This window comes from Ipomoea nil, unplaced genomic scaffold, assembly GCF_001879475.1.
Source record: "Ipomoea nil cultivar Tokyo-kokei standard unplaced genomic scaffold, Asagao_1.1 scaffold0642, whole genome shotgun sequence".
Lineage (NCBI taxonomy): Eukaryota > Viridiplantae > Streptophyta > Magnoliopsida > Solanales > Convolvulaceae > Ipomoea > Ipomoea nil.
This window is the reverse complement of record NW_017617070.1, coordinates 3,023,372-3,050,126: the sequence shown is the minus strand read 5'-3', so window position 1 is coordinate 3,050,126 and position 26,755 is coordinate 3,023,372. Positions and strand designations below refer to the sequence as shown.

Below are 26,755 nucleotides of genomic sequence, written 5' to 3'. Positions count from 1 at the left end.
TCTAATCGCAAAACGAAACCTCTCAAATTTCAAGACTTTTTCGGTACAACTGAAAGGTTTCATGTTGCGACTAGAACCCAACTCACCAGCCTTACGGCTCAAACAACTCTCAACAGAGTGATCAGGAGTAGAATATGTATCATTACTCATACACCATCCTCCTCCATGAATTAAAACTTTGATTCAGGGAGGAGGGTGGTGTATGAGTAATGATGCATAGTCTACTCCTGATCACTCTGTTGAGAGTTGTTTGAGCCGTAAGGCCGGTGAGTTGGGTTCTAGTCGCAACATGAAACCTCTACCTTTATTATAACATTGGTCTGTTGGTTTGTAAGTTTAATTACATACGAATATGTTGTGTGAAAAGATTCTTTATTCTAATAATAATTAATTTATAATTGAATGTATATAGTTTCGACAGAAATTATATTAAACAATTGTTGTTAATCCGTTCGTTAATAATACATTCACTATTTATTTAAAAAAAATTACAGCGACATTTTTATATATAATTAAACTTTGAAGTGAAAGTAATTTAGAATAAAAGTGCAAGTAACAATTTTATATAGTGCATCTAAGTTCAAGTAAAATGTATTAAAAGTGAAAGTAAAATGTATTAGAAGAGCAACAAATTAAATAATATATATTGAGCATCTAAGTGCACCTAACGTTATTATTAGATGCACCAATGTTAAAAATGTAAATTACTTACACTATTAACTGAAAAGAATAGTACTTTTAAGTAATTTTACTTGCACTTTTATGTGCACACTTGTACCAGCTACTTGTACGTTTAATATATTTTATTTGCACGTTGCACCGAAGTTTGAATTATTTACGAAAATGTCACTATGTCTTTTTAAAATAATTTACATCTGATCCGTTAAATATAAACACGTGGACGGCTACGATTGATTCATAGTTCTTTTTTTTGTGCAACCATTCTCACCTAAGTGTGGCTCTCTCTCTATATATACGCGACCGTTCTCAAGTACGGTGGCGTATTACCGACAATGCGCGACCATTTCTAAATGGTGGCGTAAAGTTCATGGCTTTCCGCGAGCCTCACATAAGCGACCATTGTACAATGGTCGTACAATGTCTTTTACAATGGTCGCGTATGTACAATTTTGTACTAGTGTGAAAATATATACACCACATCTTCTTGCTAAGTTACATCAGTTTGCATTAAAAGAATAGAGAACATATAAATTTTAAGTCGGGGTTAAGAATATGTACCTGTTAATACTAAAGCCTCTCTCCAAGATACTGAAACACATAAGTTTTACCTCAACATCCCAGATTCGAACCACAGAATCTGCCTGACGACGGTGTACATGAGGTCCACTGTGTCCTGATGACTCTGCTTGACTGCCCGAACGCATGGGTGAATCAACTGATCGCCAATCCGGGTCCTGTGGTCCCGATCTGACGCATTGCCGGCCGAAGACGTTCAAACGCGCTTGCACGGTTATCCTGTGGCTCGGGCTCGTCTTCTGCCTTGACGTGTGTTTCCTGCCGTGGTTCCTCCATGGCCCCTGCCCGCTGCGATCCCAACCTTGAGCGAGCCGAGCGCCTAGTCCGGGGACCGGGCTGAAGCTCGAACTCGGTCCGCATAACCGGTTGGTTCGGGAGAATAGGAGCTGGAGCCGTGTACGCAGGCGTGTAAGCTTGATAACTGCCCGGCGGATAATACATTGGGGTCCCGAGCAAGTAGCCATATGGGGCGGGTGGTGCTGGATGTGGAAAATATCCCGGGTACGGATATTGTTGACCAAGCGGTGGATACATTGGCTGGACATAATTGACCGGATCTGGAGCCACCGAGTGAGGGGGTGAGAGGTTGAGATTTAGGTCGACGGTCGGACCATACTGAGTGTGATGATCAGAGGAGCTGTCCACATCCTCTTGTATATCTCGCATATATGTATACATGTTTTTTGGGATATAGATACTTCGTCGTTCGTGACTGATTGTACCGATCCCCACAGACGGCGCCAAAATGATAGTACTAGTGTCCACGTGTAAGCGGTGTACGTACTGTATATAAAATGAGGGTACGAATAAGAAGAAGTATATTTATTAAAAGGGTGACCTAATACAATCTAAATGACCACTTCGAGGGCCGACTGACTGCGGTCAGACAACTCTGTAAGTAGTCTACTGATCGTTCCAAAAGTCCCCTTTCTCCTTATCCGCCGTTGATATTCATAGACTCTCGCTGGGGACAGCCTCCGGCCTATCAGCATGTGTTACACGCATCCTCCACGTGACAACACCTGATAATAATCCTCTGTCAACGTTTGATGTTGCCACGTGCCCCTCTTTATTAACAGCGCTTCCATATAAAGCAAAGGTATGACCGTCGAGCAGAACATCGATCGGTCGGGAAAGGAATTAACCGGTCGGACCCAATTGTCCCTAAGCAGAAATCATTCACAAGGCTGTTCGGACGACCGGTACTGACCGCCTCCTCGTTGATGTGCTCGGGCAAAGGGAACGAACTGAATAAAAAGGGATAAGAGCCTAGGTCGTTCGGATATATCCTAACAGGCATATTATATTATTTGTTTACTTTTATATTGCAATAAAATAGAGAAATGGGTAGACGACAAAGAACATTTATTGTCATTTTATTTTAATTGAACAAACTTCTTTTCCACTAATGAAGGTGTCCATTTTCATTATTACTAATTTATAATTTCCTATCCACGTATGTACCCACGTGATTGATTCATTTTAATGTTCTACAATGATTGATTCATTTGATTGCCCAACATTACTTACGAATAATGGAATTTAGCATAGTAGTAACTACAGAGTATTATAATTTAATTCAATACATCAATCCTACATAAATTATATAAACGTAATTTATATTTTAATAATTATTGTTGGTGATAATGCACCACAATCAATTTAATATCCGTAAAATAATATTTATATATATACACACGAAATATATATAAAATATTATTGGATATATATATCCGAAATATATATATACACACAAATATATATAAGACGAACCCAACGGTTATATATAAATGTATATCTACGAAAAAGATATACCAATATATATCAACCAAAAAGAAAATATAATCCTTAGATTATAATTCCAAATTAACAAGAAAGAACGAATTTTTGCTTAAAAGCATAATCCAAAAACAAGAAAGAAGGAGAAGGAAGAAAGAAATGTACGAGTTAGGCAAGGTGTCTTTCTTTCCTTAAAACCTTATTTGCCACCTCCCAAAAGTGCTAGGAGCGTTGTGGCCTAGGTCTCCCAGGATAAAAAGTACAACGGTTCGACGTTTGAGCACCCAAACGAACGAACCCGGCGAACGAGAGCACGGGCAAAACACAGCTTCAAGAATGGAGTAGAAGCAGAAGTATTTTGAGGCTTGGAAAAAAATATTTTTCTTGTGTGTTAAAAATGCTACTGCTCAACTCCTTCTTATATATGTTGTGAGGAGTAAATAGCCTTTATTATGGCATTTAGAGGATCCCTACAACTTCTTGTTACATCCACCATTAACATGGGTGTTAATTCAAAAATTAAAATTGCCATTAATTCCATAACAGCTGGAATTAAATCCCAACAGTCACAAAATTAGAAGCTGTAGGAAAACTGTGCATGGCTAGCACAATTTCGGCCAAAGCCGAAACTGCCTTGGCCGAAACTTTGCATGCAAAGTTTCGGCCATTTCCATTTGACTTAATGCAAAGTTTCGGCCATTAGGCCCAAAACTTTGCAATGCAAAGTTTCGGCCACTTGGCCATTTCAAAGTTTCGGCCAAGTGGCCGAAACTTGCACTTAACCTCCACGAAATTATTTTCGGCCAAGTGGCCGAAACTCGAAATTATTTTTGTGTATCCCAGTGGCTGTGTCGGAAAATGAATACTGAAATTTTGGGATTTGATTTGCACCCCCCTGCACGCGAGAGAGCCTCTATGCTATACAGTTCAATAAGCTTAAAAAGAGCTCATGTATAAATAGTGGGGCAAATTCTCTTCCCAAATCAATGTGGGATAAAAGCTCACTTTTTCCCTTTATTTTTCAACTCAAATTGGTCTACTTTGAGAATCAATATCTCATTCACCCATTATCCGTTTTGAGCGTACAATATATCAATCTCTTCGTCTCACTACGAACAACCCGAATCCACTTTGACCCGACCAAAATCGGAAGTGGACCCCACTGATAATTGTACCACAAAATAGCCACTTAATATGCCATTTTAAGCTATTTTTTTCAACAATTATTACAAAGAGAAAAATTTAATTTCACAAGTTAGTATTAATATCCTATCAACTCGATCATCTTATCCGTTATGACAATATATTTATATATACACACAAATCTAGATTTACATAGTACCCCCATGTAAATCTAGATTGTATAACAAAATTAGTGATTACAAAAATGTCATTTTTAAAAAAAATTGATATGATTTATGATTATTTCACATGTAAAGTTGAGATTAATTTTAAATTTTTTTTACACGTGATCATATATATATAATTCTTATTCTTTATAGGGGCTCATGCTTATTCTCGGTCGAACTCGTGCTAAACTTATTGTGATATTTTAATTAATTTTAGTAACTAAATCAATTTGTTTCTCGGTGTACTTTATATTATTGCTAGGTGTTCTCTAAAGGCAAACAATAAGTAATAAACTCTCAAGTAAACTTTCAAACCAAATTTAAAACGTAAAATTATAAACTCAAAAAAAAAATTAAACCATTAATTATAAAAGTTAGACAATTTCAGTACATCTATATATATTTTCAGCATTGTGCAAGTTTACAAGTCCATATTGCATCTACATATTGTTGCAACCTGAATCAAGTCTTCATATTTTCTGTCAGCTTCCTCAACTTCCTGTGTGAGAGGTTTTAGAACAAAATAACCTGTTCAATTTGACAATGTGCCTAAGTAATATGGCACATTGCTTGGGTCTATAAAATTGACAGGTTGTTTGTCAAAATACCTGTCAAGGAATGTTGTCTCAACGGGCTGGTAAAAAAAAAAAGATTATATGTCATAATGTATAGGTTACCTTTTCATGGTCCTTCGTCCACTAAGACTACAAGACAGGGTTTATTTAAAAAAAAAAAGATTAATACAAGACTTTATTTTGTTACCTTAGATTTTGTATCTGCAAACATTGGCTTCTTATAAGAGTCAAACGCAAAGCTATGACCAAACTTTGACGTCACAATATATCCTTTGGTCGTAGAGGAGTGCGACAATGCACTTATTATTTGCTTTTTGAAATCTAAAACAAAAAATTAAAATAATGTCAAATTGAAATTAATTTAATTTATGGAATAAAATTATTTTGTAATAAAAATGGAAACATGCCTTATAACAGAGCCATATCACTTGGATTAATAGATGAGTGATTCTTAATGGCCTGGTACAAATCCATTGAGTAAGTAATTCGTTCCTATTAAGAAGCCACATTAAAATTACTAAAAAGTAAAATTAATATTAAGCATTTAAATATACCAATAAATTAAGTGGAACTAACCTGATATGAATCGAACCCTAACTGAAAAATAAAAAGGGACAACTTCACATATTCCACTAATTAAAATTTTGGTTAGAAGCACTGCATAAATTCCAAGTTACATAACATTAGAAGAAGTTTTTTTTATTTCATTAAATGTTAACAATAATATATATATATATATATATATATATATATATATATATATATATATAACCAGTTTGGTTGGGATTTTGAATTCGAATCCCTTTCGTACGGAATATATATATATATATATATATATATATATATATATATATATATATATATATATATATATATATTGTTTAGAAATATACTTATTAAATCTTATACTTTAAATAGACTCTTTTTTGAAGTGCACTCTCTAGGTAATGCCTTGCTTGGTTGCTAAATAAAATCCAAAATTAATGTCTTGTCAAAAATGAAAAGTGTTAAATATAAACACACAAAGGCCAAGAGGGAAAGAGGAGAGAATTATTTCCTGCATAGCAATTAATCGCTAAAAATAGCCTTAAAGAATTTTGCATGTGGGGGATCTTTCCTGTTAAGATAATCATATAGATTTTAGAATCAGATTAATCAAACATACCATATGTATTTTCTTAAAAATTTTCCTATTATAACAATTAATCTTACATGACAAGAAAGAGAGAACTATCTGAAAGACATTTTACTCTTAACGCCCGTTGAAAATCGATTAGTAATCGATCACAGTGTACCAACATACATAATCCATATGTCGAACCACCAGCATAAATGACCTATTATTTTGCTGATAATAGGTCATTTTTGCTGGTGGTTCGGCATATAAATTAGGTATGTTGGTACACTGTGATCGATTTACCCATCGATTTGCAACGGGCATTAGAGTAAAATGCCTTTCGGATAGTTCTCTCTTTCTTGTCATGTAAGATTAATTGTTATAATACGAAAATTTTAAAGAAAATACATATGGTATGTTTTATTAATCTGGTTCTAAAATCTATATGATTATCTTAACAGAAAAATCTCCGACATACAAAATTCTTTAAGGCTGTTTTTAGCGATGTAGTTGCTATGCAAGTAATAATTCTCTCCTCCTTCCCTCTTGGTCTTTGTGTGTTTATATTTAACATTTTTTATTTTTAACAAGACATTGATTTTGAATTTTATTTAGCAACTAAGCAAGGCATTACCTAGAGAGTGCACTTCAAAAATGAGTCTATTTGAGGTATAAGATTTAATATATATATATATATATATATATATATATATATATATATATATATATATATATATATATATATATATATATATATTCCGTATGAAAGGGGTTCAAATTCTCAATCCCAACCAATCTGGTTAATTTAATTATATATATTATTGTTAACATTTAATGAACTAATAAAACATCTTCCAACGTTATGTAACTTCGAATTTATACAGTGCTTCCAACCAAAAATTTGGTGGAATATGTGAAGTCGCCCCTGTTTATTTTCCAGTCAGGGTTTGATTCATATTAAGTTAACTACATTTAATTTATTGGTATATTACATGCTTAATATTAATTTTATTTTTTAGTAATTTTAATATGTGATTTCTTAATAGGAGCAAACTACTTACTCTATGAATTTGTACCTAGCCATTAAGAATCACTCATTGATTAGTCCAAGTGATATAGCTCTTCTACAAGACATGTTCCCATTTTTATTACAAAATAATTTTATTCAATAAATTAAATTAATTTCAATTTGACAGTATTTTAATTTTTTGTTTTAGATTTCAAAAAACAAATAATAAGTGCACTAGCGCACTCCTCTGCGACCAAAGGATATATTGTGACGTCAAAGTTTGGTCATAGCTTTGCGTTCGACTCTTATAAGAAGCTAATGTTTGCAGATACGAAATCTAAAGTAACAAAATAAAGTCTTGTATTAACATTTATTTTTTAAATAAACCATGTATTGTTGTCTTTGTGGACGAAGGACCATGAGGAGGTAACCTATACAATATGACATATAATCTTTTTTTTTTACCAGCCCGTTGAGACAGCATTCCTTGACTGGTATTTTGACAAACAACCTGTCAATTTTATAGACCCAAGCAATGTGCCATATTACTCAGGCACATTGTCAAATTAAACACGGTGTTTTGTTCTAAAACCTCTCACACTGGAAGTTGAGGAAGCTAACAAAAAATATGAAGACTTGATTCAGGTTGCAACATGTGTAGATGCAATATGGACTTGTAAACTTGCACAATGCTGAAAATATATATAGATGTACTGAAATTGTCTAACTTTTATAATTAATGGTTTAATTTTTTTTTTTCGAGTTTATGATTTTACGTTTTAAATTTGGTTTGAAAGTTTACTTGAGAGTTTATTACTTATTGTTTACCCAAACTTATTAAAAGGGGCGAGTTGAGCAACACCTTATCACTCCGCTTCAGCAAGGCGCAACCTTGTGAAAAAGCGTGTGCTTGAGCTCGCTTTTCCGGCGAGGCGACAATTCCGACGAAGTGGCAAAGCAGTGAAAAGCGAGGCTTTACCATGCAGAGCGCAAGTCAACGGTAAAAAAAAATAAATAAAAAGAAAAAACAAAAACAAAATTTTAACCTAACCCTAAGTCGCGATAAAAAAACCTCAGACCTCCGTTCTCTACTCTTCTCTGCTCACCCTCTTCGTCCCTCACTTCTTTCTGCCAATCTTCCTCGACCATCATCAACGCCGCTTCGCCGCCACCTCGCACCTCTTCCTCCCTAATAGTCGAACTCAAAATCTCGAGGTAAATCGTCCATGCTTCTCACTCTGTTTTTTTTTTCTCTTTCTCTTCTTACGACTTACATCATTGAAAACTTGAAGAAGATTGGTATGAGGTTAAAACGTTAAATAGAAATAGAGTTGGAGTCTTGGTTGGACACTTGGCAGTAATTGTTTACGACATTTTGTGTTTTTTTAATCATTTTTTTTGTATTAAATTAAGTTTTGAAAATGCTATAATTAAAATCTTAAATTTCAATTTACAGTTAATTCAATTAAGATTTATGTCTTTATTATTGAATTATTGATTATTGATTGTTGAAGTTGTGATATTTTGATGACTAAATGACTTGAATGACATTATTTTGAGGACTAAACTTTGTATTATTATGATATTGTGACATTAGGAGTTCCTATTTAGGTTATTTTACATTAGTATTTGAGTATTTTGAATATATATTAACTTTTTTAATAAGCGTTGCTTTATGTGAAAAAGCGACGCTTCGCTTTGCGCTTTCGCTTTAAAGCAAAGCCCAAGCTCATCGCTTTGGTGCGCTTTTTCGCTTTAATAAGTTTGTGTTTACCTTTAGCGAACACCTAGCAATAATATAAAGTAAACCGAGCAACAATTTGATTTAGTTAATAAAATTAATTAAAATATCACAATAAGTTTAACACGAGTTAATTAAAATATCACAATAATCCAAAATGATTTTCAAAATTATCAAAATACTCTCTTTAGCTTCCAAAATGATTTTCAAAATTATCAAACTACTCCCTTAAGCTTTCAAAATTTTCTAAGTATACCCTTTTGCTCCTAAAATGATTTTCAAAATTATCAAACTACTCTCTTTAGCTTCCAAAATGATTTTCGAAATTATCAAACTAAGCTATAGTTTCCAAAATAATTTTCAAAATTATTAAACTACTCTCTTTAACTTCCAAAATGAATTTCAAAATTATCAAAATACTCTCTTTAGCTTCCAAAATGATTTTCAAAATTATCAAACTACTCTCTTTAGCTTCCAAAATAATTTTCAAAATTATCAAACTACTCTTTTTAGCTTCCAACGTGATTTTCAAAATTATCAAAGCACTCACTTTAACTTCCAAAATGATTTTCAAAAATTTTTAAGTATTCCATTTTGTAACTTCCAAAATGATTTTCAAAATTATCAAACTACTCTCTTTAGTTACCAAAATGATTTCGTAATTATCAAATACTCTCTTTAGCTTCCATAATGATTTTTAAAAATTTTAAAGTACTAAACTTCCAAAAAAAAATAGGAAAGACAAAAAAATAAATAAATAAATAAATAAATAAATAAATAAAAACGATCGAGAGTAGAATGCGTGTCAACAAAAAAACATAACAATGCTACCTAAAAAAAAAAAAAAAAAAAAAAAAAAAGTTTAACACGAATTCGACCGAGAATAAGCACCGGCCCCTACAAAGGATAAGAATATTACATATATATATATATATATATATATATATATATATATATATATATATATATATATATATATATATATATATATATATATATATATATATATATATATATATATATATATATATATATATATATATATGATCACGAGTGAAGAAAATTTAAAATTAATCTCAACTTTACATGTGAAATAATCATAGAAATTATATCAATTTTTTTTTTAAAAAATGACATTTTTGTAATCACTAATTTTGTTATACAATCTAGATTTACATGAGGTACCATGTAAATCTAAATTTGTGTGTATATATAAATATATTGTCATAACGGATAAGATCTCCTATCAATTGCACGTTGCACCGAAGTTTGAATTATTTATAAAAATGTCACTGTGTCTTTTTATAAAAAATTACATCTGATCCGTTAAATATAAACACGTGGACAGCTACGATTGATTCTTAGTTCTTTTTTTGTGCAACCATTCTCACCTAACTGTGGCTCTCTCTCTATATACGCGACCGTTCTCAAGAACGGTCGCGTATTACCGACAATGCGCGACCATTTCTAAATGGTCGCATAAAGTCCATGACTTTCCGCGAGCTTCGCATAGGCTACCATTGTACAATGGTCGCGCAATGTCTTTTACAATGGTCGCATATGTACAGTTCTGTACTAGTGTGAAAATATATACCCCCATCTTCTTGCCAAGTTGCATCATTTTGCATTAAGAGAACAGAGAACATATAAATTTTAAGTCGGGGTTAAGAATATGTACCTGTTAATACTAAAGCCTCTCTCCAAGATACTGAAACACATAAGTTTTACCTCAACATCCAAGATTCGAACCACAGAATCTTCTCCGCAGCTTATAATTGTCTTATTCAACGGTCCCCAGTTGATTCTCCCCTGGATGCCCTTTATAATAAGCAGTCTCATCAGTTTCTGCAATAGAAGTAGATGGGTGCTCAGTCTTTATTGATAATGATACCATACAGAAATACAGAATATGTAATTCAGTGTAAATACACAGTGCAAAGATGAAAAACTATCATAATCTTAGTAAATTTACCTATTTACCTATGCTAATATTAAGGGTAACAAATCACAAAACCATTATTCACTTCCTGGCATATCTCTTTTAAATAATTTATTATATGCAAACGGAACATTCACACTGCCAGAAATTGAAGCAACAAAAGTGCTTTGAAATTCAATTCCAGCCTTTTAAAAATTCTCCAAGTTTTCCTTTTTTGTTATGAAAATTTGATCTGATCAATTTACACTTCAAACACCGATTAGACATGACAAACATTATACAAAACTTAGGGTCACTAAGGTCTGTAGCAATTCTTTTGACTTGGATTGCAGATGGCTGCCCCATGAATGGATCAGTGGCTTCATCATTTTGCATTAAGAGAACAGAGAACATATACTCCCTCAGTTCCGTAATATCTGTCTGCTTTACTTTTGGCACCAATTTTAAGAAAGTAAAGAAAAGTTAATACTTTTTCTCTCTTTGCCCTTGTACTTAAGGATATTACTCTATCTTTTTGCATCACTACATTACATATCTTCATCTTTCTTAACAAATTCTTCAGACCTTCTATCTTCTAATCTTTTATAAATTAACTTAATATTTCTAAAAATCATCATCTCTACATTTTCCTTTGCTATAAGAAAAAAAAAAAAACCAGAGATTAGTGTTCTACATTTCCTTTGCTATAAGAAGATAAAAAATGAAAAAAAAAGACCCAGAGATTAGTGATGTTACAAATAGATAGTAAGATAGATATATGGGTATTTCATAGAGTGATAAAATTATGATATACTTGACGTACGCAATTGATCGGAGATTGAGATGGCGGCGACTCCGATTTAAGACACTGGTGAAGGAGGCTAATGTTTCCGTGGAGTAATATTGAGGATCTTATGATGAAAGTAGACACTGGTGGGTTGCTGGGGGTGGTTGCGTGCTGCTCCTGCCGCTACTACTCCGACTGGTGACTGGTGAGGAAAGGAAGGATGAACCAATGGAAGATAGCGACGACAAGTTGTTTGATTAGGATGGAGGGTTTCTTGTTCACATTCAAGTTTTGAAGTGAATTACTTTGTATACCGACATTCTTCATCTCTGTCAACCTATATGCCTAATATAATGTTGAGAGGATGACAGCTGTGGGTCATTAATGAGTATGGAGCAATTCTGATAAAAGCTAGTGGGGTAAAGTTGGAAAATAAAAATATAATGATTTTTTTTTTAGAAAGTGGATAATAATTTGGGACGGACGAAAAAGAAAAGTGAGATAGATAAAAATAGGATGGAGGGAGTAAATTTTAAGTCGGGGTGATGAGTGATGAGTGATGAGTGATGAGTGGGGATATATAGAGGAGCTGAGGGAAGTGGAGATGGGAAGGAAATGAAGTTCAAGTGAGGCTGAGAAAGGGATGAAGAAGAAATTAAGGGTGTGTTTGGTTGGTAGGTTTTGTCCATAGAAATGGGTATGAAAGTGATTGTTCTCATTTGGTTGATAGGTTTTTAGAACATTACGGGTTCCGAATATCCCATCAATTGAAAAGCTCATACTCAAATAAAATAATGGTTTCATTCCCTTATTCATTTTCAAGCATTAGTATTAGTAACCATTCTCATTCCACCCTACTACCAAACATGTTAAATACTTCTACCAAAATTCATTACCATTACCAAGTATTTGATACACATTCCGATTCCGATTCCTATGTACGAACCAAACACACCCTAAAGCTTTTCTCAAAAAATAATAATAATAATTAAAGCTACAAGTTTCAAGCAACAAGCTTTTCTCACTTTCAACTTTTATGTAAACATGTCATCATCCTTTCAAATCCATCACATGAAACATTGATGACATCCCATATTTGTTTGTTGGTGAGGACTTTTTTTTTTTTTTTTCCTTTCTGACAAAGTTTCGTTGATGAAAGTGTTTTTAGTTTTTATAATGCTATCAAAATGTTAATCTCCTAAATCCTACACATTTTAATATAATAAAGAGGTTTTTAAAAAATATAAGTATAGAATGATATTTAATGAACAAATATGCTAGATTTTAACTAGAGTAAATATATTTTATAATCTTGTGACTTTAACTTGGAAGGTGTGGTTGAGTAGAAGTGACTCATCCATCCTTATAATCAAAGGTTAAAAGGTTCAATTCTTGAATTTGAGAATGGAGCAGCCATTTCAGAAAATAGTTATAAATATACTCCTAAAATTATATCTCGCCTTTTTTCCCTCTCTAATCTTTACGGTTTAATTTTCAACCTTCTTATTTACATCTTTTTACTTGCCCCATATTATAATATATATTATTTGAAAAGGTCTTGTAACCATGAAACCACACAAATAATAATTAGATATATGAAGCTGAATTTATTTCAATTCACATAATTTAAATTTCGTATTCTCTTTGCTAATAGAAAGGGAATAAAACCCCAAATTAGAATTACAAAATAAATAAACCATAAAAAAAAATGACATAACCTATGGCACGTCTGCTGGAACAAGACATCACCTTCAATGATCACTTTGCACCCCCTCCCTCCAATTAATGAGTTATATACAATTTGTTATTGCACATGCAAATTAAATCCTTTTCATATATATTCAAATTCAATGTAGTGAACCACATAACGTGTCAATTTGTACTTTTTTAGATGGCATATCATGTAAAAGGCAAACTTTGATGGTAATAACCAAAAAAAATGGTTAGGGCTTTAATTAATCTCCGAACAATCAAATAATTTAGGTTTAAACCACATTATTGAAAGTAATCTTGTGGCGTTTTTTTTTTTTTTTTAAATTTTGGATTTAATTGATTAACTTAGATCTTGTTGTAACAAGAATAAATTAATAATCTAAGTTAAATTCATTGTTATATTAATTATATAATTATAGCTATTCACTATATTATTAGTTAATTATAATATATACACACATTCAAATCCTTTTTATATATATTGGAATTCAATATATTGAATCCTAATGTGTCAATTCAAATTTCTTTAATTAGATGACATATCATGTGATATGAAAATTTTAATGGTAATCATAGAAAATATTCCATTTCCATTGGTGTAACTAAAAATATCATATTAATAATGCAGTGATCCTACTATATTAATGATGGAATGGTGCTACTATGCTAGTATGTGTAGGGTATAAAAAGGCAATGCAATCCCCCCAATGCCCCATATGTTGTTTATGCTCTGCATAGAAATATATTCCCATCATCAATGAATGCATACAGTACCAGCAAGTGATGGTGGTGGTACTTAATAGATGGATGAGAAAACTTTTTTTTTTTTTTTCAAAGAGATGAATGATAATCATAACCAATTTAAAATATCAAATTCTGCACCAAATTTGAAATCAAACGGAATATTTTTAACATATTCTTACATCAAATTTTATTCATCTCCAATCATTACACCAAATTCTATTTCTACACTAAAATAATTTATTTTCTCATAAATTAAAACTTTATTTTTTTAATATAAAATTTAATTGTAATGCAAATAATATTTTTATTCCAAAATAATATAACATCTGTATAACAACTATTACATTTAATTTTTAAAATTACCATATCGTTCCCACAGATGCTCAATCAATACATTACGAAGTGTGTAATGCGCTTCTTTTTCTTTTATTTTTGGAGACTATTAAATCTAAGTATGTTTTGTTTAATTTCAAATTTATTGAGTTTAATTTTATGAAAATGATGTTTTATGTAATTTAATTTTTAATTAATCTATATATATAATATTAGTCTTGGAGACAATTTTGCGCCATTTCTTTCACCATCTTAAACAGTTCCCATCTTAAGCAAATACTAATCACATGCACTAGATTATTTAGGTTATAATGATTATAGAATTTGTTTGAATTTGGCATCTGGGTTCTGGGCTGAATTTGGTGTTTAGATTTTTTATGCCATTTCAAGATTGAGCAGAAATTAAGGGCAAGTGGATCTAAGGACAGATTTGGGTTTCTTCTTTTACACTTGTGGTTATAATTATTTGTTTTTACTCTTTTTTAAAAAAAAATATTAATTTATTTTTTTTGCTTTGCTCTTACAGTTGCCGTTGAAAAGTTATTCGCCTATTCCCCAGATGGTGGTCCAAACTGTTCCAGTTGCCTACCATTTGTTCTCATTTGATATGAAGAAATCGAGACTTTTCTTTTTTAATTAATTGTATTTTGATATTTACTCGTGCCTTCTATTGAAGCCCTGGGCAGAGCCAGTTAAAGCCAGCCATATGGATGCACTTAGAAAATGGTAGCCCTCTTTGCTCTTGGTTATCCTCTAAATCCCCAACTCACCCCCACCTTATTAGGTGAGTTTGAACTCGTAGTATGTTTTTCTTTACTCTTCTTTCTTTCAAGTGAGTCCCAAAAAATTGGTGACAGGAAATGTGAAAAAACGAAATTGAAAAAAAAAAAGAAAATTAAACAAACAAAACCCAACACATACTGGCTCCATTGTTGCTCTTGGCAAATTATGCCGTGCAAGTGGACACGGTTCCAAAAACTGTTTATAATTATGAATATATAATTCAAAAATTATGAACATATAATTTCATAATTATGAACATAGAGTTCTGAACATAATTATAAACATATAGTTCTATAATTATGAATAAAGAATTTAATAATTGTGAATATGAAGTTCAAAAATTATAAATATATAACTTTATAATTATTAACATATAGTTCACTAATTATGAACATATAGTTTTGTAATTGTGAATATAGAATTCTATAATTATAAATATGAAGTTCAAAAATTATGAATATATAACTTTACAATTATGAACATATTATTCAGTAATTATGAACATAGAATCGTGTCCACCTTGCAAGGTGGACACGGTTCCACATCATAACGATGGGTTGCTCTTCTTGTTCAGTCGTTATATCGTGGATCGCGGTGCATAGCCGTTTCATTAAGTAAAGAAACGTCGCGCCGCTAGACTTAACGGAACGTGCATATTTGATGTATTAATTATCAACTGACACTACAGTGTATCTAAACCGATACTGCCTCATGTGTTATTTTATATATTATCAACTGAAACTGCAATCCAATTGAAGTGAAACTGTAGTTATGTTGAAATGAAACTACAGTGTATCTAAACTGACACTGCCTCACGTATTATTTTTATATTATCAACTGAAACTGCAATTGAATTGAAATGAAACTGTAGCCGTGTTAAAATGAAACTACAGTGTATATAAAATGAAACTGAATAACATTTCACATTTTTTAGTGTATATTGTGTAATGAAGTTGTAGTTGTATCGAAATGATCATGTATTTGTGTTTTAATGAAACTATGGTGTATATATAATAAAATTAAATAACATTTTCACATATTTGGGTGTTATAATATCGAATGAAACTGTAGTTATATCGAAATGAAAATATAGTGAATACAAAATGAAACTGAATAACAGAGTTACTTTTTGCGAAATGACTCGAAACAGATGACGTTTCTTTTCATTAAATAAAACGACGTGGTTTTGACGCGCGGTGCATAATTGATTATGTACCGCGGTGAACGATATAATTCTTGCTGGGAACGGCTTATGTGCAATCATTATTGCATGGACCATGGTCCACACACTTGTGTGGACCATAAATCAAAAGTACATTTTTAATATACTAAGGGTACATTGTACATAAAGTACATTTTTGAAAGTACATTTTTAATATACTAAGGATACATTATTTTATATAATATACCTTCAGTACAAAAATAATGTACTCTTACTATATTAAAAATGTACCTGATATTCATGGTCCACACAATTGTGTGGACCATGGTCCATGCAATAATTTGCCGCTTATGTGGGCTTGGTCATGTAGTCCATTGGGCTTTGAACACGGCCCATACCATTACGACAAAGACCAGTTAAAGTGCAATCGTTATACCCTGCACCACGGCGCACAGTGCACTGTGAGCCCCGTGCCTCCCAAAATGATGTCGTTTTGGGAGGCAACGTTAGGAAGTTGACATGATTATGTATATTTGTTTATACAATTATGTATATTTTTTATTATGTACATTTTTTATACAATTATGTACATTCTTTTTATACAATTATGTACATCCGAATCAGGAAATTTTTGTGTATTATGTTAAGAGTTTATGTATATTATGTTAAAAGTTTATGTTTATTATGTATTATGTTAGATTATGGGTATTATCTTTTAAAAAAGAGTATGTGTATTTTGTTATATAATTATGTACATTCATGTATACAATTATGTGTATTCTAGTATAACATTATGTACATTTTTGAACATGAGATTTTTTTAAGGATAATTAACTGCCAAACACTGGTAGCGAAATTTCAAAAAAATAAAATAAAATAAAAATTGAAACGACGTCGTCTTGCATCTGGGCGCACAATGCAACGCGCACCGTGGTGCATGATATAAATTGCCTTTAAAGTGCTATGGCATTATTACATTGGGCAAATTATGCTATGGACCCGTGTCCACGATGTACATGGTGGACACGCTGTACATTCATAATTTCTATACTGTAGATTCATAATTTCTAAATTGTATATTCATAAAATTTATTGATGGGGCGTGGACCCCGACCCAAAAGGATTGGGAAAGGGAAGAAGCCCAAGGAAAGGAGTAGTAAGAAAAAGCCCAAGGGAGTAAGAGGAAGCCCAAGAAAGAGAGCGGAGGCCCAAAAGCAGGAAAGCCCGAGAAAGGTCTGGGCCGAGTCGAGGAGTCGGCCTGACCCCTAGGTCGGAACGGGGACTCGGTCGGCGCAACGAACAAAGAGCCGTTGGAAGCATTTAAGAGGGCGTTGAAGAGCCCAATCAAAGAGCCGTTGGGAGGCCCAGTAACGGCAGCCCAACGGCACCTAGAAATAATTAGTAATCAACCGGCTATTGAAGGCCTTAAATGTGTATTTTAAAGTCCAATTCAAGGAGTGCCTACTATAAAAAGGCCCCTCCGAGGTTTTAAAGGTGGCGAGTCCATGCCAAGAGAATACAGACCCATATTTACTAGAGTTATTCACTTCCTTCTATTTTTGAAAGGTGAATCCACCAACCAAGGTTGTGTTGGACCTCCCTGGGCCCAAAAACCCTAAAACCAACACTGGCGCCGTCTGTGGGGATCGAAACAAAAGGTTATGATCGTTCTTGAGCATCGAAATTCGCAGGAAAAAGGAGACGAGCTAGCAGGAAAGAGGAACCTTATGACATGTCTGAAGGACGAAGCCGTGCCTCCCATCGCAACGGCGACCCATAAGTAGACTTGAGAGATCAGTTGAACCAGAGGAATTCGCAGAGTCAGGGAGATGATTCAGCGCCTCGAAATCGACCTCCGACAATGATACCTCTCACCCCCGAGCAAATCCAGGCCATCGCTCGTGCTGTCGCGACGGAGACCCGGGAGAGGAGAGAGTCGTCGGTGTCAAGACCGCCGAATACACAGCCACCCAATCAGAAATTACCCCAGAGGTCGGACAGAGGCGGGCGAGAGGACCGAAGGGCAGAGGAACCACCAGTGCGGTCGGTTCACTCGAGGCTAGGCCCGAACATAACGCGTTGGTCGGCGAGAGAACGGCTGGGAAGAAGAGAACCCAGTCGCATAAGGGCGGGACGACAAAATCATGAGGCCGTTCGGGAGAGGACTCATACCAGAAGAACTCGGACTCGGGCACGACAGGCTGAGGGGCCCATTCGCAACGAGGAACGGCAGGCTGAGTCACAAGTCGGGGAAAGCACCGAATCCACGGGGAATACTTCATAACCCTTCTCCACATACTTCTTCATCTTAAGCATGGATACCAACTTGGCTTCGGGTTCCACAACGGTGCCTCGATATGATACTCTCTTCCCACTCGGCCCTCTTAGCACGACTTTCTGTTCCCCGCAAAGGATTTGAGCCTCGTGCTGTCCCAACCAATCCATTCCTAGGATCACGTCCACCCCATCTAGGCCAAACTGAATCAAGTTGCTAGGGAATTCCTCCCCGTTGATGGCAATCTTGACATTCTCAAACAGCCAGTTACACGGCTTGATTTCCCCCGAAGCTACTTTTACGCTCAACTTCACTTTTACACCGTCGGTCAACCCCAACTTCTTAACTAACTCCGAAGATACAAACGAATTAGATGCTCTCGAGTCGAATAGAACTAATGCTGGTATAGACTGCACCTGGAAGGTTCCGGTCATGACATCGTTGTCCCCAACCCGAGCTTCACTCAATGCGAGAACCTTTCCTTGAGATGGTTCCCCCTTCGAACCCCGAACTATCATGCCTCCAACCGGCCTTTGCTCCCGCGGTGGTGGCGCCGCAACCTTGATGGGGCTAACCTGAGTGGAAACACCACTCCTAACCCAACGCTCAATGACACTAGAGGTGTTAAAGACCTCGGTAACCCTTGGTTTCTTAACCACTACACCGGCGTTGCTCAGCGTCTGCATCGTCCACGTGAGGTGCTGATGGTTCTGTGCTAGCTGCTCATTTGTAGGCGTCTGCGGTGCCCGAGCACGGTGGCGAGGCGGTGCCATTGCGAGATTCTACAGAAACAACACGGTTATGGCAAAACACGAGGAAGCTGAGCACCCTTACCCGACGCTTTAAACGAGAGAGCTAAGACTAAGCAAGGGTAACAAAACAAGCACAACAAACGATAAAGGAAACACACATCTCACCGCGCGTCCTAAGCGTCTTAAGTCCTAACACTTAGGTGCTTAGAGGTCAACTTAGAGTCTTAAATCATACTTAACTCCGTAAAGTTCAACTCTTACCATCCTACGCTCAAACCTAGGCCCTGATACCAACTGTAACACCCCGAAAATTACCAACATTTTTAAAACTTAAATAGAGAAATAAACAAAGCGGAAGCTAAACATAATTCAGGTAGTGCTATGCCACACCTATACCAAAAGATAGGTGCACAGCGACAACTAAAACCATTGTCAAAAGTCTACGGCTCACAGGCCAAACAGAATACAAAGGCAAAACGAGAGCTACACTAACTACGGTCCACATCTAGCGCGCTCTCTGAATGCTACTCATAACCTGTAAAACATGGGTATAACACCCGGTCAGCGAATAAAGCTGGTAACCCACCAATACGCATTAAGTATCAATATATATATACATAGATATAGTCAAAACCATTTGAAACTAAGGAGTACAGTATATAGCATTTGAAAACCAAGAGATGAGACAACTGATGGGTGTCGAAACCAACAAGTGTAGTTCATTTATACTAGATTATATATCTTCATAACACAAAATCAAAAATCTATATATAATCGAATTGTGCTATTTGCTACCGATTTTAGAACATTTAAACAATTACGAATTCAAGGTTCTAATTAGCAATATAATGACTTGACAATTGAACAATGGGCCCTTTGCAACAATTAATCAAGCAATAATTAAAACTCAGATAACAGGAAATATATGAATAATAAAGTGCAGAGAATAAAATTAAGCTAAATAAATCTCACTGGTCTTGTAGAATCAAACTTCAATAGTCCTTGAATTGGAAAATTCGAACTCAGCAGTACATTGCAGAAGTGTTTACAGTAAAATAAAGTGATTCTGAATAAAAAACTGACTATCCTATACTATAAAATTCATCCCTATTTATACTAGTTCAGGCTCCCTAATCAGCTCAAAATAGTCCTAATTTCTCTAACATTCACAAATAAAATCAATTTCTTTAACCATATAAAACTTAGAAAATTAATAAACTTTAATTTCCTAACCATAGAAAATTAGCAAAGTAGGCTATTGTTGCTCCAACCTCAATCTGATCTCATCAGGCGTAGGAATTCATGGCTGAAGTTCGTCTGTGGAATCTTTCATCGCAGCAGATAGCGTAGCAGCAATTCGCGAAAGAATTTGTAGAAGACTTTGTCAACGCAGCAATCGCAGAAGCCACTCGTCGTTCCCAGTTGCCGATTCCGTCACTGCTCCATTCGAAGAAGAAATCTCGCGGTCGTTGCTGCAATTCATTAAGTCTACGTACATGCTTCCTAAAAACAAAAAGAAAGGGGAAACTAAAGATATAAGGGACTTGGGCTGCAGACCATTTAAAACAAATAAAACACTCTAGTTAGGCCACTAATTAAAACAATAAAAAGAGAAATAATTAGCCCAAATCATCAACTAAACCCAATTCTTATTAATTTATTCATTAAGTCTAATTATTCAACTAATTATTATATTAATACAAGATATAAAATAAAGTTCAAAATAAATATAATATTAAATAAATAAAACTAATTTATTATAAAAACTAATCTAAATTAAATATATAAATTGTGCTTATCAACAACAATAGACATATCACGCTCTCAGTAAAGATCAAGACCAACAACTTCAACAAAGCAATAGAGACCACAAACAACAAGCGACAATCACAACTCTAGATGCAACCTATCATTCACAAGGTAGAGTTCATCATAGACATGCTCATAAGCAGGAAATACAACAATCATATAATGACAAGTTCACATTCAAGTTCCGAGTCCAACCTTTTACCTTAGTACCACCCTTATGGCTACCCCCGGCCTTATCACAGTTCCAACCTGTACCTCCGAGTGCCACCGTGTACACCGAGTCCAACCTTTTCCCTCCTGGGACCGTCGTCCCCCACCAATCGCGCAACCAATCATTATACCACCGATCTCTCATTACACGAGGGTACCATTAAATTCATAGTAACATACCACCGATCTCGTGAGCAAAGCTCATGTAACAAAACCACCAATCTCATTCATATTCACACATAGTCATCATCAAGAAGATTAAGGCTCTCCAATAGCTCAATCAAGTATCAACAAAGGGTACAACGATTTGTACAAGATCACACCATAAGAATCAACCAAGAGATTTCAATAAAGACATGAAGCAATAATCAACAACAATGGAATACAATCCAATACCAATATGATTGGCAACACAAGTTGCCAAACCTCAACAAGAAGGAACAAACCATACATACTAGCATAACGACATCAAAACTAGCATGCACATCAAACGGGTAAACCAAAATGGTTCAGACGAACCATCAAGACTCATATTAGTCCAATGAATCACAAGGTTGGACCCTTAGCACGATTCAAGACACCAAATCCTAACATGGATTCCTAAAACATCGTTCTAGACATACGAAACATCAAGAAGACTCACAAAAGCTCAATAATCCAACAACGGGAGGTCAAAACATCAAACACCAAAGGAAAGAACCACAGGGAAACAACTCCCCACTAAACTCCACATATGTTCCCCGCAGGTGGGGCCACGGGTAGGCCACCACCCGTGGTCCTGCCCGCGGGGTACAACCCCATAAGGCTGTGTTCTCTGCGGGTGGGGCGGCGGGTAGGCCACTGCCCGCCGTTCCGCAGCGAGGTACATCTCTGTACACCAAATTTTCCTTTCGGGGAAATTCATCTCCAAGGTCAAGTTCAAGTCCAAAACACCCAAAACCTCACATACAACAAAGATATGACTTGAACCCAAGAATAGCTCAAAGAAAGGCATTCAAGAACCCTAAATACAAGCTCTAAACATTCATTATCACAAGATCATGCATCAAATCTCACATTTACACCAAGAATCATCAATGGAAGTCAAGAAACATCAACAACAAGTAGAAAATAGGTTTTGTATAACATGAGTTACCTTTGAAGACCAAAAACCTCTTACTTCTCACACTCCTAGGCCTCTCTTTGAAGCTCTTTCCCACCAAAGAGTTCTTACACAACCAAACCACAAAGAAAACACCAAAATAAGATAAAGACACCTTAAAGCTAACTAAAAACACTAAATAACTTTAAATCTTACTCTTTCCTATGCTAGGGAGGTAGAAAGGTGGAATCTTTGCAAGGATAGATGGTTCTTCTTTTAGCTTGAAGCCAAGCCAAGATTTCTTTAGAGAGAAGGTGGAGTGTTTATGATTTGGCTAGTATGGGAAATGAGTGAAGTGTCTTGCTAGGGAAAACTTGAGCATCAAAACATGTGTGAAAGGTCAACTTTACCCTTACTAAAGTTAAGAAGACAAAAGGTACACATGGTTGACTAAGGAAACTAGTCAAATTCTAGTCCATCGACTATTAAATTTCAAGATTTTTAGAAGGAAATTATCAAAGAAAAATTAGGATTAATTCCTCAAGTAAGGGTTACATTTATGGGGTGTCACAGTGACTGCATGTACAGGATGTGAATAATATTTTTTGTACAAGATAAAAACTGAAATTTTTATCAAATAAATATAAAAGGGATAAGGGTCAAATAGGCCCTCAAACTATACTAAAAAAAGCAATTAGGCCCTCAATCTATAAAAAGCTCCAATTGAACCCTTCAACTTGTTCAATTAGTGCAATTCAATCAATTTGCCTGTAAGTTTCAAGTCAATGCTGACATAAGCATCCATGTGGATTAAAAAAAAAAAAAAAAAACAAAGCCTAAATAACCTACGTGTATGCCAACAAAGAAATAACTTTTTATTTTAGTTATAAAACAAAAACAAAACCCTAATCTAATTCTCAATCAATCACCTCTCTCGTATTTTTTTCCCTTCTCTGCCATAGCCGTTCCATACTTCAATCTCCTCATCTCACGTATTTATTCTCTTCACTTCTTGTCCAGAGATAATGTCTTCTTCTTGGAGTGCCTCTTCATTGTCTTCTCTATCAAAGGTGAGACCAAATCAACAATACGATCCCTCCTTGTGGTGTCATTGTAGATTAAAATCTCCAGTTTATGTATCACAAGATATTGGCCAGCAATTCTTTGGGTGTCAAAGATATAAGGTATGGCTATGTTAACCTTTCAACTTTGGGTATTACTATGCTAAAAGTTTGAATTTTAAAAATTTGTTATACTTACAGTTTGCTTTTCTAATTTTTTTTTCGTTTTTTTTTTGTTGAAATTGTTCTTTATCTTTAAATTTGATTAGCATTATAATTTTTGGCTCTTTTGAATTTTTATTAATGTTTCTTTATTTGTTTCAGGAAGGTGGATGTGTCTTTTTATCTGAAAAAAATTATTATACAAGGATGATGATATTGAATCTGATCTTAGCGTTGAAGAATCTCAAGCTTGAAGTGATGAAAGATCTGAAATTGGTTATTGAATCTGAAATTTCGTAGGCAAAAATGAAGTTGAGTCTAGAAGCAAAAAACTTAATAAATTGTTAAGTTTTCTGCAAAATGAAATTGAGTTTAGCAATTGTAGTAGGACTGTCTGTGTAGCAATTGTAGTAGGACTGTCTGTGTATTTAAGTTTGCAACAAATGAAATTGAGTTTAGCAATTGTAGTAGGACTGTCTGTGTATTTTTTTGAAAGGAGCCTGTACGGCATTTATTCGAAATATGCAGAAATAGCAGCTGGTGGACTAGAGTCCGAATACATAACAGTTGTCTGAGTAAAGGCAAAAGATGCTAAAGTATGAGCTAAAAAATTCTCTAATCTAGGAACATAACGAATTAAACAATTGTCAAAAGTCAACATACTAGTCTTGCAGCTATCAATGGTGTAGCCCAAGTAAGACCGCGATGATCGAGTCGAAGATGATAGATATTGTTGTAGTACTAAACAATCCGTGAAGAGCTGGATAGAGTTTATACCGCGATCCCTCAACCATGACAAAACTTCTTTGCACGCTAGAGCCTCTGCCATTAGTGGTGTAAAACAATCTGACATAGGGGTGGTCATTGCGGAAATATATCCTCCTTGCGTATCTAGAATAATAGCACCGGCCGCCGCCTTGTTCGTTTGTGGGTTGTATGCCGCGTCGAAGTAGCACATGAGAGGCTCCACGTCTGAGGCGATTGGTTGTTCTTCTGGCCGCATCACAGCACTGCTTTGTGGCAGTCCGTGCACTGCCGGCACAGCAGTGGCGTTCACTGTCGTTGGCGGCATTATGGTCGGCATTCCACCCTGCTCCGCTACGGCCATATTGGTCTGTGGTTGTGCATGTGTGGGGTGCGCAACCTTCCAAGAGTGTACAGTTGAAGACGCCATTGCTAATATTTTCTGAGGCCTAGGTAAACATGCGTCCCAAACAGCCCCATTCCTCGCACGCCAAGTGTAGTATAGAATGGCCACTGCATAAATAATCTCATTATCATCTAAAATATTCATCAAATCATTAAACCAATCACTGAAAACATTTGTGACACTATTGGGAATTGGAAGGTGAGATTGTGCCCAAATGTTTGTTGTATAGCCACATGTGATCAAAGAATGCACAATATCCTCATGTGCAGTTCCACACATAGCACATGTTGGATCAATATCCACTCTCCTTATAAGTAAATTGTTTGTGGTGGGTAAAATATTATTCAGAGCTTTCCATATAAATGTCTTCCACTTTGGGGGGATCTTGAGTTTCCATAAAACCTTCCATTTATCAAAGGTCCCTAGTGGTTGGGAGTTATCATCGACTAGTTTCCTATACCCATCCTTGACTGAATATTCACCATTTGGATCCCCATACCAGTACCACAAATCATCATAATCAGGTGACACAGGTATTTTTTTAATTCTTTCTACATCCTCCGATATGAAAATATCTGTGAGAATATCCGGATCCCAGGTTCCTGTTTGTTGATCCATTAGACCCATCACCTTTGCCTGTGCCAATTGGGGTGGTCTTTCCGTTTCTATTCTCGGGTGGTTTTCATCATGTAACCATGGGTGGTCCCAAATTAAAGTTGTTCTACCATTCCCAATTCTCCTCCGGACACCCCTACAAATTAACTCCTGAGCTGCTAAAATACTTCGCCAACAAAAACTTGGGTTATTACCCAAGCATGCATCATAGAAAGAATTATTGGGATAGTACCTGGCCTTATACACTCTCGAAACCAGCGATTGTGGTTGTGTCAGAAAGCGCCACCCTTGCTTCCCCAACATAGCAAGATTAAAGGCATGCAAGTCTTTAAACCCCAAACCTCCATACTTCTTTGGAATACATAATTTATCCCATGCCTTCCAATGTATACCCTGGTCATTCTTGGATCTCCACCAATATCGATTCATGGTTCGCTCAATAGCAGTGCATAAAGTCATAGGCAGCAAAAAAACGCTCATTGAAAAGGTAGGCATAGATTGGGCTACGCTTTTCAATAAAACTTCCTTCCCTGCTTGTGACAACAATTTTTTATTCCATGAGCTGATCCTCTGTCTTATCTTATCCTCAATATAAGAAAATGCCGCCCTCCTATTCCTGCCCACAAACGATGGAAGTCCTAAATACTTCCCAAAATTCTGAGCCTGCACCACCCCTAATATATTGGCAACCTCGTCCCTTATCTCTCCCCGTGTATTTTTACTGTAACAAATATTCGACTTATGGTAATTTACTGCCTGACCAGACATCTTCTCATACTCCGATAAACATCGTTTAATTACTTCTGCCTCCTGTACATTTGCCTTAAAAAACAGTAAACTATCATCGGCAAAAAATAGGTGGGTAATGGGAGGTGCTCCTCTTGCAACCCTACACCCATGTATTTCTCCTCTTGCTTGTGCCTGCTGCAATAATAGTGAAAGCCCTTCAGCACAAATTATGAACAAATATGGTGACAGGGGATCACCTTGTCTTAGACCACGAGTCGGGACTATTTGTTCACTCCGTGACCCATTTACCAGCACATTATAAGATACCGTGGTTACACATGTCATCAGTAATTCCACCCATTTGCCATCAAACCCTAAGGCCATTAACATTCCTTGTAGAAAGGACCATTCCATACGGTCGTAGGCTTTGGCCATATCCAGCTTTAAAGCCCCCCAACCCATGAGTCCACATTGCTTCCTGTTCAAGTAATGACCTACCTCCACAGCTATCAATATATTATCTGTAATCAATCTCCCAGTTATGAATGCACTTTGTGACTCAGATATGATATTCTCCATCAAAGGCTTCATTCTAGCTGTAATTATTTTAGCCGTAATTCTGTACACCACATTACTCAATGCAA

At 35.3% G+C, this 26,755-nt stretch overlaps 2 long non-coding RNA genes across 2 annotated transcripts; one reads left to right on the top strand and one right to left on the bottom strand.

Moving 5' to 3' along the window:
* Positions 1-4,726: 4,726 nt before the first annotated feature.
* Positions 4,727-5,277, bottom strand: LOC109174530. The gene is made up of 2 exons (XR_002053095.1): positions 5,148-5,277; positions 4,727-5,019 (listed from the first exon to the last, which is right to left on the bottom strand). It is a non-coding gene; the product is annotated as an uncharacterized LOC109174530 (long non-coding RNA).
* A 1,232-nt stretch (positions 5,278-6,509) lies between these two features.
* LOC109174549 lies at positions 6,510-7,051 on the top strand. Its single transcript, XR_002053107.1, has 3 exons — positions 6,510-6,598; positions 6,693-6,746; positions 6,962-7,051. It is a non-coding gene; the product is annotated as an uncharacterized LOC109174549 (long non-coding RNA).
* Positions 7,052-26,755: the final 19,704 nt, after the last annotated feature.